The 17,088-nt window shown below is 34.4% G+C and overlaps 1 protein-coding gene across 4 annotated transcripts in view; it reads right to left on the reverse strand.

Moving 5' to 3' along the window:
- LOC131682217 (uncharacterized) overlaps positions 1-5,420 on the reverse strand; it is a 59,281-nt gene extending 53,861 nt beyond the window's left edge. The window contains exon 1 of one of the 4 annotated variants that reach the window (XM_058963547.1): positions 5,317-5,420. The gene's annotated coding sequence lies outside the window, so the exon portion shown is untranslated. Of the gene's footprint in view, positions 1-4,949; positions 5,100-5,140 lie in introns of those variants that run through there. The other 3 variants (XM_058963545.1, XM_058963546.1, XM_058963550.1) reach the window with 3 other exon arrangements.
- Between the last annotated feature and the right edge of the window lie 11,668 nt (positions 5,421-17,088).

Below are 17,088 nucleotides of genomic sequence, written 5' to 3' on the forward strand. Positions count from 1 at the left end.
TTATTCATGGATTCGTGAACTGTATCTTACGAGCTTTTGAATAAGTTAACAAATTTAAAAGATATTCCTAATCATGTGGGGTATAAGGTATAAGAATACCACTGCTCTCTGATCTTGATTTTTTACGTTGACAATTGTTTTCAGCTGCTAGCAACTAGTCATAGGTACCAGCATTTTATATACGAAAACTCCATAATGATTGTCCAAAAGGGCTAATAAGAATTGTATACAAATTTTTGTTTTCTTGGTTTGTCTTAACTTGCTTTGGTTTCAACACGAAATAGATTTGAAATTGCTTCTACGAAGGGCAACGTATTTTTATGAAATTTTACTCTGCAGCGGAGTAATGAGTTTATTTACAAACGTCTCTTAGGCTTTTTGAAGAATTAATTATTCTTTAGCTATGGTTCAGTGTAACTTTCGGAATATAGGTAAACTGCACTGAGCATCAAAAATACATTACATAATCACAATTCATGTTCGTGAAATAGTTGACGACACTAAAAGATAATGCTGATCGGATACATTTTCATGATTCAATTCATATTGGCAACACAACACTGTGTAAAAAATCCGACAGTAAGTTTAAGATTCACGATGACTTTAATAGAAATTACGAAAATCGTGACTAAGTTCCTGAAATCGTGGATTAGAATCACACTATTTCACGCGAAAAAACCTGTTTTAATCCACCTAGCGGTGGAATTGTGCCTTTCTCAATCATGAACACGAGAATGTTTGCGTTGTTTATATTCATTAAAAGTTTTCAAATGCAAATATGCCTTTAAAAAAAAATTTGAGTTCCGGCTTATATGGGAATTTCATTATGACCGGACGGTTCAGTCTATATTTCCGGAACCATATAAGCGATCCGTAATTTTACAGACATCTGTGGGGATAATATAGCTATCATTTGGGACTAAGTTTGTGAAAATCGGCCCAACCATTTCCGAGAAACTAATATGAGTTTGTTAGTTTTGAAAGATGGCCGCTTTTCCCGGGCACTTCCGGAACCGTCTATGGTGGTAAATGTAGTCAACGAAAGTTTGTTTGGCCGTCGGTGACCTAGAACTGCAAATTTAAGTTGTTTGAGCGACATTTTAGTGAAATTGTTACCTTTTTTGATTTCATCGAAGTATCGGTTTGAATCACAATTTGCTATGTGATCGCACGCCACAACCCGTAACTCCGGAACCGGAAGTCGGTTCCGGATAAAATTTTACGGTGACGCAACATCTTTCATTTGAGACTAAGTTTGGTTGATTCGGTCTAGCCATCTCCGAGAAACCGATGTGACTGTTATTCTGAATTTGGATACTTCCGCCGGGGCTGATGATGGTGCTCAATGTGACCAAAAAGACTTTGAATGGCTGTTAATGATCTAGTACTACAAATCGAAGCAGTTGTGGTCACATTTTGGAAAAAATTTCACCATTATACATTCATTGCAGAATTTATTAAAATTGACATTTTCTGCGTGATCGTACTCATCACCCTTTAATTCCGGAACCGGAAGTCGGATCCATTAGAAATTCAATAGCAGCCTATGGGAACGTTGCACCTTTTATTTGGGACTAAGTTTGTGAAAATCGGTTCAGCCATCTCTGAGAAAAGTGAGTGAGATTGTGTTCGCGTACACACACACAGAGACGCACATACACACACATACATACACACACATACATATACACACAAACATTTGCCGAACTCGACGTACTGAATCGAATGGTATATGTCACTCGGCCCTCCGGGCCTCCGTTAAAAAGTCGGTTTTCAGAGCAATTGCAATACCTTTCTATTGAGAAAGGCAAAACATAGAATGAATTCATGAATAAAATATCAAGATAGCGCGAAGAGAATTTACGAAAACAGCGTATCGTTCAATTCTCGGCTTTTTTTAAACGATGAAGTTTTTTTGTCTTATTTTCTGTTGGCCTCATCGATGCGTGGGAGGTGACTCCACCATCTGGACTATAGATGTCGGTATATCTACACATGGATCGGAACCAATGACTTTACCGTGATCATAGATTTTTCACCTCAGAAAATCTCTGTGACCTTGGATGGGATTAAACACTGGAGTGAAAAGCGGCCACGCGGACAAAACGGTTTCTGTTTCCCGAGTTTCTTGGAAAATACTTTTATCAATACGTTTATACTTTTATCAATGCGAGGTTTATTTATTATTCATGAAGTTGTGACCGTGAGGTGGCGACAGAGAGGATATGTTTCTGGTCTCATAAAATATTTGTCGTGCAGTCGAGCCCGACTCAGAAATGATTTTCAGTATTAGCGCTGTTTGGCCGTTCATATACCACGTGAACAACAAAACGTTCGTTTCTGACCCTCTCTGTGCTGCTGGAATACTAAAGGACTTAATAAAAATCGTTCAAACTTTAACCACAGAATGTAATACACTTCTTTGGGCATTTGCGACATTTCCATGGAAATATCTCATTTCTGAACGATGTTATGATTTTTTAAATTTTTCCGTTTTAAAGATTATCATAATAGCACAAAATTGAAGTAACTTAGGTATTCTTAAATTGACTCGTAGGTTCAACCACAAGCTTTCAAATCCAAAATTAGTGGGATTAATTACAGAAGATCGAATCAAGTGAATCAGGCAGAAATTTTTTCTCGGATTTTCTTTCATGCGATTTTCTCTGATTTTTTAATGATAATTGTCATCGATGTTTTCAATATTCACAGATGCATGCACACTCAAACACTATACTGTTATAAGCATTTTGACTATTTCAAAATATTGAAAAAACTCGTCCACGAGAAACTTCTTCGAATACTGCCTTTCTATTATAATACAGTGAAGACCCAATTTGATCGTCCCCCGATTTAGCTCGCCCCCATTTTTGGCAGCTTCCATGAGAAACCGGCCGACCGCAAAATATGACCATCGTCGATTCGAACGAAACTTTACATTTGTGTTCGGTTTCTGAATCTCCATGATTTTTTCTGGCAATTTCAATATTCTGATACAAGAGCAATTTTTCAAAAGGGCGTAGACGTTTCTACGTGCAATAATTTCAACTTTTTTTTGTTCGATTACACTATTTTATACAGTAAAACTATCTGAGAACAGGTAATGAATACTTCTGCACGAAAAAAATGTTACGTCATTTTTCACAAAAAAGAAAATGTATGATAAAAATTCAAATCGCAAAAAACCATTTTTTCTAATTTTTTTATATCCTCTCAATAAAAATCTAAAGAGAAAAGAAACATTTTGAATGTAATTTCATGATGGAGAAATTATCAGCAAAAAAGTTTTTCTAACAATAACTTTATACATGTTTTTAAATCATTTTTTTTGACATACAAAACTGTAATTTTATTACAGAATATAATTCTAAGTATCATTTTAAATCAAAATGCATTCAATAAATATCTTCCAAAATGCGATAGTTTTCGAGATATTTGGCATTTTGCTACAAAAAAAATAAATTCATTTAATTATGTCCCTTTTAAAAGTTATTCGCGTTACCCATCATAAATTGTCAAAAGTCTAATGTTTATCGTTTTAAAGACATAAAAGAAGCTTTTTCAGTGTATTTGGATCGTGTAGAAGCTTTCAATAAAAAAGTTTTCCTAACAACAACTTTTGACAATTTTTTATAATTCATATTACAATTTTATTTTTGAATATGATTCTAAACGCCATTTTAAATCAAAATCCTCATAACAAAACATTTCTGAGGTGTAGTAGTTCTCGAGATATTTTTAATTTTGATTTTCGTAAGGAGTAGTAGACTCTGTTTATTGCGAGTTAGCTTCCCCCAAGAGCTTCCCTATTGGGAGCAATGTGTGTTTGATGATTTCTTCTTTATCAGAGACATTGGATGCCAGCCGTACAAGTCAATATATAACTGAGCCGTTTCCATAGCATAAGTTGGTAAATTCTCGGAATGAATACTGTACCTTTTTTATATGGTCTCAAACATAACCTTGAACCTATTGATAAGAGTTACATCCACTCTGAGGTTATCTGAGAAAACTTGTTTGTATCGGAGGAACACGTTCGTGATCTATTCCCGTCATTAGTGTTTCCTACGCCAGTTATAGGAACATCCACCAATAAACCCATATCCTTTCTAAAAGCTTCTCGATTCATTGCAAACATTCATAGAATTGTCAAACTTAAATTACCTAAATTTCGCAAAAAATCCAAGCACCCTCCGATTTGGAGAAGTGGTGGAAGAAGATGACCATAAGTCTGATGGCACTACTGTAGAAAACAGTTTTGGAGTTATTCAGGTGAAATGGCCACAAATCCCCAGCAAATCTAGCCGGAAAATGAGCCGGAATTCCGGCTGGCTTCTGGTAAAACTTCGGCTCCAATGACACAGCGGATTCCGTTTGTGTCATTGGAGGTATTGCGTACTACATTATAGTTGAAACATTTTATCATGACTTCTAGCCTGAATAACGCATGTTCTAGTCTATGTCCGGTTCAGTTTATATCATATCAACCTTGAATGATTTATTTCGATCCCGACCGACCAATTATTATTGATTTGCTATCACCATGCTCGTGTTGATACCGGCAACCGGTAGACGTCATAATGAAGGACGTCAACAATGTCATCAACTCCGATCCGAGAAATTAAAAATTCTCGAACGACATAACAAACAACTTGACTGGCTAGAATCGGTACGGTGCGGCACGCGAACTATCCGCCTTCACTTCTTTGCAGCAACAGCAGCAGCAGCTGACACGACACGGCATCAGGTGGGAGGTCATTTGCGCGCGTAGTCGTTCTACTTTTGCGAACTTCAATCAGGAAAATTTTAAATTTTAATTCCTATGGCATTGTGTTCTTGTTGGCGGACAATCACATCCTCGTTCACGTTTGTGTGGTGGTTGATTTCATGTTTCTTCCATTGCACCACACATCTGCCGATTCAATTATGCATAGGTTATGGGCACAAACCGTTGGTCGAAACCAAAAACCGACGAAAAATTCAAAGCAATATACAGAAAATTTATTTTTAGCGGCCCTGAGATCTGTTTAGCTTTATAATTTTCACTGTTTTTCCTTCACTCTCACTCTCGTTGAACGGTTTTTCCCCACGCGCGAGCGTTCGTTTCGCATTTCACTTGGGTTCGAAAAATTTTCGCTACCTCACGTCACAGTTATTTTGCACTTTTCTGCGATGCGACGATTCAGACTCGAACATATATTTGCTTAAACGCTTAGCGCTTCATCGGCGCTGAGCCGCATCCGCTGATGGCTTTGTTATGATACGCATTAGCGCGTCACAACATGCACCAAAGATCAGTGACTGATCGGACACTACCGATAGTTAGTTGGAAAGTTCTCGTGACTCAGCGGAACAAAGCGGTACCTCGAAACTTCGAAGGGTTCGTTCAATCTCGATCGCCTCGCGTTCTCAAATCGACTGTCTTGCAAGTAAAATGTAGTCGTGTTCCGTTCGGCATCGGGGTGCGCAGTTCATTTCAACAGTGAGAACCGAAAGAAAGAGCTTCATGAGAGAGCGCGCGGCTTGAGAACTGTTTTATGGCCGTCGTCGCGGTCCGCATGTAGGTATGTAGGTAGGTACTTGCTTTGGTATACGAAATCGCCATTCGACTACGCCACGAAAGCGATTCCAAGGTGGTTCATTGCATGTGGAGCAATCCAACGTACTGGCTTGGCTGACTTCATTAGTCTCTTCGGTTGTTTGGCGGTCGTGTTTGCTTTCTATCCGGCGATAGTGCAACGGGAAGAGATGAGTTGTTCGCGTTATTCACCCACTAATATTACCACCGACCACACCGGTATCGGTTATAGACTGTAGACGGGGTTCAGCTATTGTAGCTTTGGAGGTAGGCGTCCAAGTTGTGGGTGGCTGGGTGAGACCAGCTTTCGATGTTGGAACGTCGTGTTGGTTGTCAAAATCGAAATATTATAAACATGTTAAAAATGTTTATTTCAATGCGAATTGATTTCCGTACGAATAGGTTGATAGATAACCTGAAGCTACCGATTCAGTTCGTAGATCGCTCGATTCATCAGGGTCAGTTTTTGAATTAATTCTGAAACTACCCGCCTAATCGTGATGGAATATTGAAATAGTAGTTTAAAAATTAGTTGCATCCATAGACATCATGAAATTGATAAAGGGTACTTTCATTCTGTTGTTGAAATTGTTGATTAGAGCAGCACCTGCCATCCTCGTTTAACACATTGGCCTTAATGGTGTTGCGATAATTGTAGAATCCAATTCTAGCATTGCGTTGAAAAGAAGTACAGGTAATATTCGATATAACGTACCCTCCATATAACATACCCTCGATATAGCGTCACTCAATATAACATACACTTTTACTCGATATAACGTACATATTTTTTAATTCATTTTTCAGATCCAAATTTCTAATCAATTTCGCATGCATTCCATATTTTAAGAACTCAATATATTACAGATAATCTTAAAACGTACTAATTGGGATTCTAATGAACAATTAGCTACTTCATTTATGGTTCGATAGCGATTTTTTTTCAATTTCATTTGTTTGAAAACGTAATTTATTAAAACCAACCATTTATCTCCATAAATAATACAAGATCAGTAAGTTCTAACTGGAGACAAGAAAAACCAAAAATTAATGATATAGATGTGACAACTCACCATCAGGACTACGGAATCTGATGCTGTGGGCCGAATGACAATGTTTGAGTTCCACGGCATGCTGAACCACAAGAAATAGTAAGTGAAATGGAATCATATTTGATGACAATTAGATACAACCGCTTCCTGAAATTCCGGAACTCGATTCATCGGATTACAGATTCTTTTTATCATTCTTGACATGTGGCTCATCAAATTACATCAACAATGTGATCTACGATTCATATTGAAAGTAATGCAGACACATTTAACCTTTCGATTCAGTTCCCTGAGCCGATGATTACTTTTGAAGCTTCCTGTCATACGACGCCTGAAATGACGTCTCCCTAACGATCTGCGAGAAGCCAGTGATATTTATCAAAATTTCCACACAAAAAAAAAATCAAAATCAAGATCAATCAAAAATGAATCCGGTTACTAACATTGAACATTGTTTTCGAATCCTATTATGTGTATCTTCAAATAAATAAGAGTGAGTTATACGGACAACTGTGCACGTTTTACGACCGGTTTGGGGCCTATACCATAAGGACTTTTGGAAAATTGTGGGAAGGGGATCTTGTAACTTATCTCTTAGCCGAGATCCAATAATTGTCAAATTAAATCAATATAAAATAAAATAATTGTCTAAGTTATTATGAGCTTTATTTGGAGAGATTTTACAAAATATGGATCAGGGACAATTTTTCGAATGGGAAGCTAAGTTTGAATAGGTTGATTGTCTGTAAAACATAAACTTGCTCATTAAAAGCGTGCATACATTGCTGAAAATGTATTTTTGTGATTGCGTAGAGTTGAGTCATATTTTCAACAAAATTGTTTAAAATGATAGTTAAACACTAGTTTACAAGAAAAATGAAGCTTCAAGAAAAAGTATTCTTAGGCTAATTTTGGGTCGCTGAACACGAAAACAATATTATTTTTTTTTATTCAAAGAAGCGATTTTATAATTTTCTCAAAAAACTCGTTTTTGAGCACTTTTTGTAGTTTTAGTCCATATTTCGTGTCAAAATCATTCAATTAATTTATTCAATATGCAGGTTGAAAGTTGCTGAGATGCCCTTTCCAAAAACATATAATATGTGTCGATCATATGTAGAATTTTTAGTGCTGCAAGCGACCAAAGTTTAAAAAAGTGCATCTTTGACCATTTTTAAAAGTTGCTCATTTTTAAATGATTTTTTTTTACCGAAAAACAATATTTTTTCGGACCTTTTAGAATCTAAGATGACAAATAATATGTTTACGTTAATTTTAAGCCTAATATCACTAACATCGGATGGAAAATGTTGATGCTATGGCACATTGAGCGAAATGGAAATTTTATGATTTTAGCGGACCTTGCTCTGATGCGGCGGTTTAGAGGGTGTAGCACTGGTCTCATAAACCAGTCGTAAAATATTTGAGTCCCTATCGGGAAGGAGTCTCAGTGACACTAGCCACGTAATATTCTGTGAACTGAGAATCTGCTGTGAAGCCTGTTGAAGCATAAGGATAAAATTCGTAAAATATGTACTCACCACAGACAAAACAAAACTTTTCCAACGATATTTCCACATTTTAAAAAGAGCACTTCGTTGTACAATGAAATATCCAAAACCATTTAAATGCCGCAGGATGGATGGATGCAAGCTCGAGAAGATAGTACCCAACACAAACAATAACTATCAAGTATAGAAGATTATTTCAGCCGAAAGTATGATTGTGCGAAAAATAAAAAGTTACAATTTTCACTCAGTGCTTCATACCATCTACATTTTTTATCCGACTTTTTTGCAAAAAGATTGTTTATGTCATTAGATTCTAAAAGAATTTTCTTCTGTCCTTGATTTATTATAAAAAAATTACTAGAAATATGCATTTTTTTATAAAAGGTCGAACATTAGACTTTTTTTTTACTTTGGTCGATTGTAATCATAATAAATGTACATTTCTCGACAAACATACGATTACGGCTTAAAAGCCAACTGTCAAAATTCTCTTTGAAAGGAAATTCCGGACAAACCGTTACTGGCTAAACGCAGTTAATGCAAGAGAAAACTTTTTTCTTTTGTTTACTATAAACATCTGTGATTGGCGGGTAACAGTTTGTCTGAAATTTCCTTTCAAAGAGAATTTTGACAGTTGGCTTTTAGGCCGTAATCGTATGTTTGTCGAGATTTGATCTACGCATATTATACATTTTCGGAAAGGGTACATCAATAGCTTTCAAACTGTTTCGATTGGATCCTATTTGAACAAGATATTGACAAATAACTAAAATAGTGCCCAAAAACAACTTTTTCAAAGAAATCTTGAAACTGCTTCTTTGAAAAAAAGGACTATTCAGCGATCCAAAATTAACTGAGGACACACCTTTCTTCTTAGCTTATCGCGATTACCTTAAAATTGTTAAAATTTGTCACATTTGTCTGAAAATATGAAAAATTAGTTTTCTGTAATAAAAAATAGAGCAAAAACAAAAAAGCGGAAGCAAAAGAAAAACTTTTTTTTTAAACTCGAACTTCTTTGCAAGAGAAATAAAGTATTATTTTCGCATTCAGCGACCCAAAATTAATCTAGAAAACACTTTTTCTCGTAACTTCATTTTTCTTGTAAACTATTGTAATCATATTTAAGACCAAAAGAGATACGTGAAAAACAGAGCAATTTTCACTCGATGCCTAATAATATCACCAGTTTTTGTCGGATTCTCGTGATCTTAGGCTTAAAATTCACGTAAGAAGTTTGCTTATCACATAGGATTTTAAAATATTTTTTTTGCTAATTCATTTTTTTTATGAAAAATCAACTAAAAATTAGTAATTTAATCAAACGCTACTTTTTTGACTTTGGTTGCTCTTAACCCTAAATTGTTGATATTTTATCCTAACATGTTATACATTTTTGGAATGGGCACATCAATACCTTTCGAATGGTTGTGTTAATTGGAAAATTTGTTCCTGAGATATTGACCAAAAGCTGCAAAAAGTGCTCAAAAACACCTTTTTTTAAAAATCACAAAAACGGTTCTTTGAAAAAGATAATGGATATGATTTCCGTGCTCAACGACCCAAAATTGACTTAGAAAACCTATTTTTTCTTAACTTCATACAGTTAACCCAAAATTTGTAAATTAGTGTTATCAACAACTTTGCTGAAGATAGCAAGTCACTTACCATTTTTGAAGACTTAATTTTTCATGATTACTTCTAGGAGAATTAATCACTAGAATTTGTAAATCACAAGATGCAATGTTTTATGTTGGAAAATTTTTACTAAGTTCAAGCCTTCCAAGTTGATAATTTCGAAATTATGTGATCTTAACTGTTGAGAATGTTTCCAAAAATTTGTCTCACTTTAGAAGATTTCATTTCATAGACATATCGTATAGGAAAATAATTTATAGAGGTTTTAATACTGCTCTATATTGGTATTCCTTGTTTGAAGACTGAGATCGCATCTGTTAGACCAATGATGCTTCTGAATTTTTAATAATTGATTAAACTCTTATTAAATTTTAGCATTCTCGAAAAATCAATTTTCATCAACCCCCCCTTAACCAAATTTCTGGTTACCCCAAGCAACACGGTATGTTGATAAGCTGTTTTTACAACACCAATGTCAAACATTAATTTGTGAAAATATTCGTTGCAGCAAGCGTTATTCAACTGTTATGCAATTAAAAAAGCGAAAGAGGTGGAGTTTATATGCAACATGTTCATTTGTTACGAATGATATACCAGGAATCATGCTAACAACAGATATAATTGCAGTAATGCTAGCGATCGCTTTGAAAACAACTTTCACGAAATGAAATGAAACTTAATGTGTTTCATGAAATTATTATACAAACAAAGCATAAATATTATGTCCCCAGTCGAATATGACAATATTATTAATGTGGGTAAAAAGGTATAACCAATAAAAATGAATCGAGTAATTTTCGAAAATACTTTGATATTTTTAAAGGGCCGTAAAGCATTGTTGATATAAATTCAATAAATTTTATACTTATTGTGTGAATTATTTATCGTACGCAAAGCACTGTCTTCAAATTTGCTTTTGATGAAAATTTGGGTTCTGATCATAAAATCTAAACATATTAACTGTTCGTCAGCAACTTTTATAGAGGAACTATTCATTCTATCAATGATAATGGCGGTGGTTTTTATTTCTACTATGTTACAAACTCAAGTTGAATAAAAGTTTTATAAGTGTATCTGAAATAAAGTTTGCTGACAAGTTGAATAATAATGTCATATCTAGTTTTTGCGATGATGCTTGCAAAAAAATTGTTTTATCTGTGCAGTAGAGTCACAAAAACGTTGCAAAAACACCCATAATATGTGTCAAATTTGATTGTTTCAGAAAACATTAGCAATACAAATAAATAATTAAGATGTAACGTGCAGCAGCTGTGTTTCACATATGCTACAGTCGTGTTTTTTTGCAATTCTGTTGTCATTGTAATGCAACAAATAATTTTATTGATATTCTAGACATGTTGCAAGTGCTACTTGGGTACGCCACTGGGCAGCGTAATTAATAAAATAGCGCGACACCCTTACCAATAGGCTCTCAACCCTATTGTGATTGCACTGCAAAATTTCACCCGTGCCCGTGATTGTTTGCTTAGTGGTTCGACATAGGGTAATTTCGGGAGAAATGCTACAAATTTCCAACAATCAATTTTGCATCACAGTAAACTAAACAATGAATTATGAAATCGATTTTATCAATTGCAACCTGTATCTAAAATATACTGAAATGGTTTTTGTCATGAAAAAAAAATTTCAAATTTTCACGCCATGCCATTTCTAGGTAGTCGAACTGAAAAAGGCAATGTAAATAACAAAGAGTCACAAAACTGAGACTCCAGCGCCAGAAAACTGCCCTATCGGTGCTATTCAGATTTGTTCATAATAACTGGTACATTTTCCAATGAAAAGATGATAAAGGAATAAATAACGAACTCACGCGAAGCTGGCAAGCAACTAGATGTGAGTCAAGCACAGTTTCTAGTCATGGAGAATAACGCTTCGAACAAACTGAAGAAATTATAGAAAATATTAAAACAAAATTAAAATAATTATGAAGCAAAAAAAATTAGAAAAAGTTATTCATTTAATGGGTAGAATGATTAATATAAATCAGATTAATAAAATAAATAAATCAAATGAACTCAAACGAAAATTAGACAACATTAATTTTTTATTAAATTAATAGATTAACAAATTGGATGAAATGAATAAAAAGAACTGACTGAACAGAATTAATAAAATGAAAAACTGTTTATGATATATGAACTGGGAATAATTAACAATATAATAAAATGATTAAAACAAATTAAATAAATAATAAAAATAAAACAAAAAAATAATTGAATTAATATGACAAATAATATGAATAGTATGGATAAAATTAACCCCTTCATGTCTAACATTCTCTAACACATATAGGGTTCCTCGAAAATGTTGAAGAGAAGAAACACGAAAAACTTCTTTTGATCAAGGTCTTTAGCAGTGTTAGAAGCTGCTCAATTTTTACATACCGATCTCCAATACACATTTCCTGCAAAGTTTTCAATAGTTTAATTGAACAGAAAAAGTAGCCGAAGTCAGCTTAAATCGATAAGAATTATCAGTTTTCAAAAATATTTGAAGACAACGAAGATATATCAATATATAATTTTTCTTCGATAACTTAAAATGTTTCTGGCAGCACTGCTCCAGTTGAATCCATTCAGAATACTTGCAATAACTTCAGTTCTGCGGATATTTCTGGTTGCTCTCAAATAATTGGTAATAGTTACAGTTGTTAGCCTTGCTTGTTTTTTTCTTGTGAGAAACGTTGTTTATAAATAAGAAGGGGTTAATAAAATCAATAAAACAAATAGAATGAATAAAAAACAAAATGAAGAAATGATCAAATGAATAAAAAGTTTTTCTTTCTATTCATTTGATCACTTATCTTTCATTTTGTTTAATCTTAAACAATGAAAAGATTAAAATGAAAAAAAAAATCATCGATATGAAAAAGTTATAGAATTAATAGAATAAGTTAAATTGTACTAATTAATGTTCTGAATGAAATGAATACACGAATTACCGAACAAAATTACTCAGATTGTTAAAATAAAGAAAATGGTTTATTCATTTATGAAATGGAAAAAAGAATAAAATTGCATAACATGAAAATAAAATTTAATTAAATTTAAATATATGAACTGGGAAAAATTAATAATATAATAAAATTATTACAAATAACTATTTACATTCGTGGAAAAGCAAGTGGCCATTGAACGTGTCTCTGGACTGCTTATGAGACATGAACATTCTTGAAATTACAAGTCGTATTTTTACGCAAATAAATGTTTTAGTCACATTAATCATGAAAAAGATATATTAGTGTTTTCAGTAAAACTCAGTGACAGTTGTAGTTACACAGTAATGTGAATGGCAAAAATTCAGCGAGATCAACTATATGTCCAATGCATGAACTCTGATTGCAATCCTCGCTAATTTCCACTTAAAATACGGAGTACTCAAACTAAACGTGTACTGAATTATCCGACGCCTCTCTACTAATTCTGACATTGAAGCGTTCCCAGCATAAGGCAAATTTGGGCAACGGAAACCTGCGCCATAAGTAAGAAGCATCATTATACTTGCACCCCCTTCGAGATTTATGGGGATCTTTGTGTGATATTTTTCTCGGATCTAATTTCCAATATTTTTGGACTTTGATCCGTTATTTTTCTTCAAAGTGCATTCCAATACAACGAATATGAATTTTACATTATATCCTCCCAAAACAGGTAATCTTAATTTCCAAATGACATGTTTGAACATATGTTTCATTAAAAATTCAGTAGAAATACGAAAAGTTTAAAAATTGCACGTGGCATATGTCTCTTTCCAAAATTTTCATCTTCAAACAACCATGTCTCCCAGTTCGAAATAGCAAAGGATTTCCCTAATCATAGTATATACAAACGGTCAGTATACAATTGAATTAAATTGGAGTTGTTGTAAATTGGAGTTGGTTTTTGGTTACATGACACTCCATAGTGCAACGTTTCTAAGAAATATCCCCTCATATTCAGGAGAAAGCAGGGTTTGAATTAGTTATAGTTTTCTCATAATACAAATATTTTGTAAATTTTGTCAAGACCACAAATATTTTCTTTTTCAAGTAAAATGTAATAATGAGTTTGTTTCCGCAAGTTGATCTGTTCTACACTAAAATGGAAGAACTATTTTATATAAACAAAAATTATTTCGCCTTCCTAAACCTACACAAATATATCGCAAACATCAAATTAGCTTGCACATAAACAAATATTTCAGATTAGTTGAAGATCTTATGACACATATTAGGAATGGATAGGGAAATAGCAGGATAGATGTGAGTTTTGACAGTTGCCACTAACACGATGGGGGAGACATTTTGGGGGGGGGACGAGTGAGGAATGGAATGTATGATTTTCAGTGACATAATTTTTGTATATTGGGCGATATTTTGATTCACTACATCTTTATTATGAATAATGCAACTGAGTAAAGCCATTTAAACAAAGACGCTTCCGAATAAAAATGCAACAAAAGAGATAGAAACATCATCTTTCTCAACAACTTTATTTATTTCTTTTGACCTACATAGAAATATTAACATTTTATTAATAAATTTCTAAAACCTCTAGTCTAGTCCTACCTCCTGAAGTAATAAATAGATTATGGTTTAACAGTTATGTGTCCAACAAAAAAAACACCTTTAACAGGCCAACGAGGGTACCCACAAATTGAAATGCTCATGACTGTGGCTTCCTTTGACCGATTTGGACACTTTTAGATATTTTGGATACAGGAACTCGTCCACTTTTTGATTCTGTGCAATAGAACCGAAATAATGGATCTGGTTTTTGGTAATCCGGATTTTCCGGGGTAATGTTTCAGTACTAGGATATGATCTGTAAATTTTAATAGCTAGCAATATGAGTATCAAAACTCTTCAAATTGTCTCGGAAGTCTGTTTTTTATTGTTACGGGACCCTATGGCAATTTGAAAAATGGAATTGGAATGGAATGGCCACTCACGGCCCCACGGGAACCTGCTCCGGAATGTCCGTTCCGGGGTCAAATCACCAAATGGTTCCAAAACCACGAGATACAGCCTACTGATTCAATTCCAAGAATTTTGATACCCATATTGCTAGTATTCCATTGAAGTTTGCAAATAGTACCCCAGCACTGGAACCTGCTTCCGGAAACCCGGATTCTCGAGAACCGAATGAGGTAACCCGATTCATTTTTACCAAATCCAAAAGTGGATGAGTTTCTGAATCCAATACGGCCAAAAGTATCGAAATCGGTTGGAAATTACCTTAGTTACGGGCATTTTAGTTCTGTGGGTACCCGGGTACCCACGTCGGCCTGTTACGTAGTAAAAAAATTCAGAAGCCCCTCCTCTTTCCCACCCTTACTATATCAACAATATTATTAACCCAAAAGCTTGACTTAGTGAAGTTATAAGATGTCACAAAGTTTCAATTTCCAGCTATGGATAAAACAGGAATTTAATTAATTGAAACTTAAAAAGGTACCCGGGTACCGCGTCGGACACACAACGGTTAAACTCTTGTGCATGTTTTAATAGTGTTTTTCTCGAAACAATGTCTGCAAAGTCGGTGCACGGATATCTCAAGACCGGTTCAAATAATCATCTTACTATTTACTATTTCGTTTAAAAGCTTGTTAGTTTATTTAGTCATTGACCTATTGTTTTAGAAAATTTTCGATTGTAAATATTTCTTATGCAATATAAGACGAAACATCGTTGTTTAGAAAAAAAAAATTCCACCAATGCCCACCATTTTGTTTATAATTTGATTTTTAGGAACAGTATAAATCAATAACTGGATAGTTTGACATTCTTTAAGACTCTTTTCAGATTTTCCATTTCAAATGAGCGTACGAGCGCCAATCCATCATACCACATTTCATCTAATTTTTGCATTGGAGGGATTTCATGAGAAACCGGCCGACCGGAAAATATGACCATCGTCGATTCGAACGAAACTTTGCAGTTGTGCAGTTTATGAATCTCCATGATTTTCTCTGCCAATTGCAATATTTTGATAAAAGAGCATTACTACTACCTAAAATTTTACTACCCTAAAATTTTAATTTGATTTTAAACATTATAAGAAAATTGGCATGACATTTTCGGTGTCGCAATAATTTCGTGTTCGCCCTTTATATAGTTCAATCATCAGACCCTATGGCTGCATAATATTTTGATTGTTTTCGTATAGCTTCCTTTGAGATGTGGTTATTTGAACAACTTTCGAAAGTGAATGCATAGTCTTCCTTACACTATAAAACACCAAAGTAACGTCAATACATTCTGGATAGGTTCAGCCGTGATTTAACTAACGCGATAATTACTTGAATGAATCATTCATTGTATGTATGTAGGGGAAGATGGGGTAAAGCGCACCCCCGGGGCAAAATGCATCCTTTCTTATATCGAAAACAGGTGGAAATTTTTAGAAAACGGTAACACCAGTCGGAAGTGCGTTATGGTAAACATACACTGTCAAAGTTTGATAACCGTACATCAATAGCAACTCGAGAAATAAACAAAACACAATAACGTGCTCTTCTCATGTAATTATTGTGGCTCGTGCAACAAGGATATTCCGCTCTTATAAATACTGTTTTACTATTATATTAGAGCATTTCAGTTCTATTTATACCGTTGTTCATTATTCTGTCGCACTACATATGAAAAATCTACTAAATAATTCACTTTTTGCTAAATTAATATCTCTGCTCCATCGGGGGCAAAATGCCCTCTTCTCTGATTTTGCTGCTTTTTAATCGAAAACAGAAAAATCGTTCTGAAAACCTACCAATCGCATAACCTAAGGCTATTTAATGGCACACTTTTGTGAAATCTCGTCAGAAAAGAAAACTACTTGCTTGTTCGCCGAGTATTATGCCCCGTTGTTGCGGTGCATTCTACCCCGTTGTTTTAGTGCATTATGCCCCGTTGTAGTGGTGCATTTTGCCCCCGCACAGGTTCGTTTTGCCCCGCTTATTTTTCAAAAGGTGATTTTTAATGATTTTCAAGAATTTAATTTTTTTTCATGTTTTTGAATATTTTGCAAAGCGTTATAATTTTGATTACAGAGGAAAATGTTGGCTAAACGATGTCATTAATTAAATTCTCCCAATTGATGTTCTATAGCTAAGTTATGATCATATTTCCTTAGGGGGTGCGTTTTACCCCATCTTCCCCTACTTTGCAATGCACATGATAAGTGGCAAACGATGATCGTCTGAAAGAAAGCTGCTAATGTGCACTTTATGAGCTTTTTTGCTACTTTCACCGTGCTGCCATCGTGTGGAATGTGCTTACAGTGAGATATGCTATAAAGCTTCAGAGGGTGGG

The sequence above is a fragment of the Topomyia yanbarensis genome, chromosome 2, assembly GCF_030247195.1.
Source record: "Topomyia yanbarensis strain Yona2022 chromosome 2, ASM3024719v1, whole genome shotgun sequence".
Taxonomy (NCBI): Eukaryota; Metazoa; Arthropoda; class Insecta; order Diptera; family Culicidae; genus Topomyia; species Topomyia yanbarensis.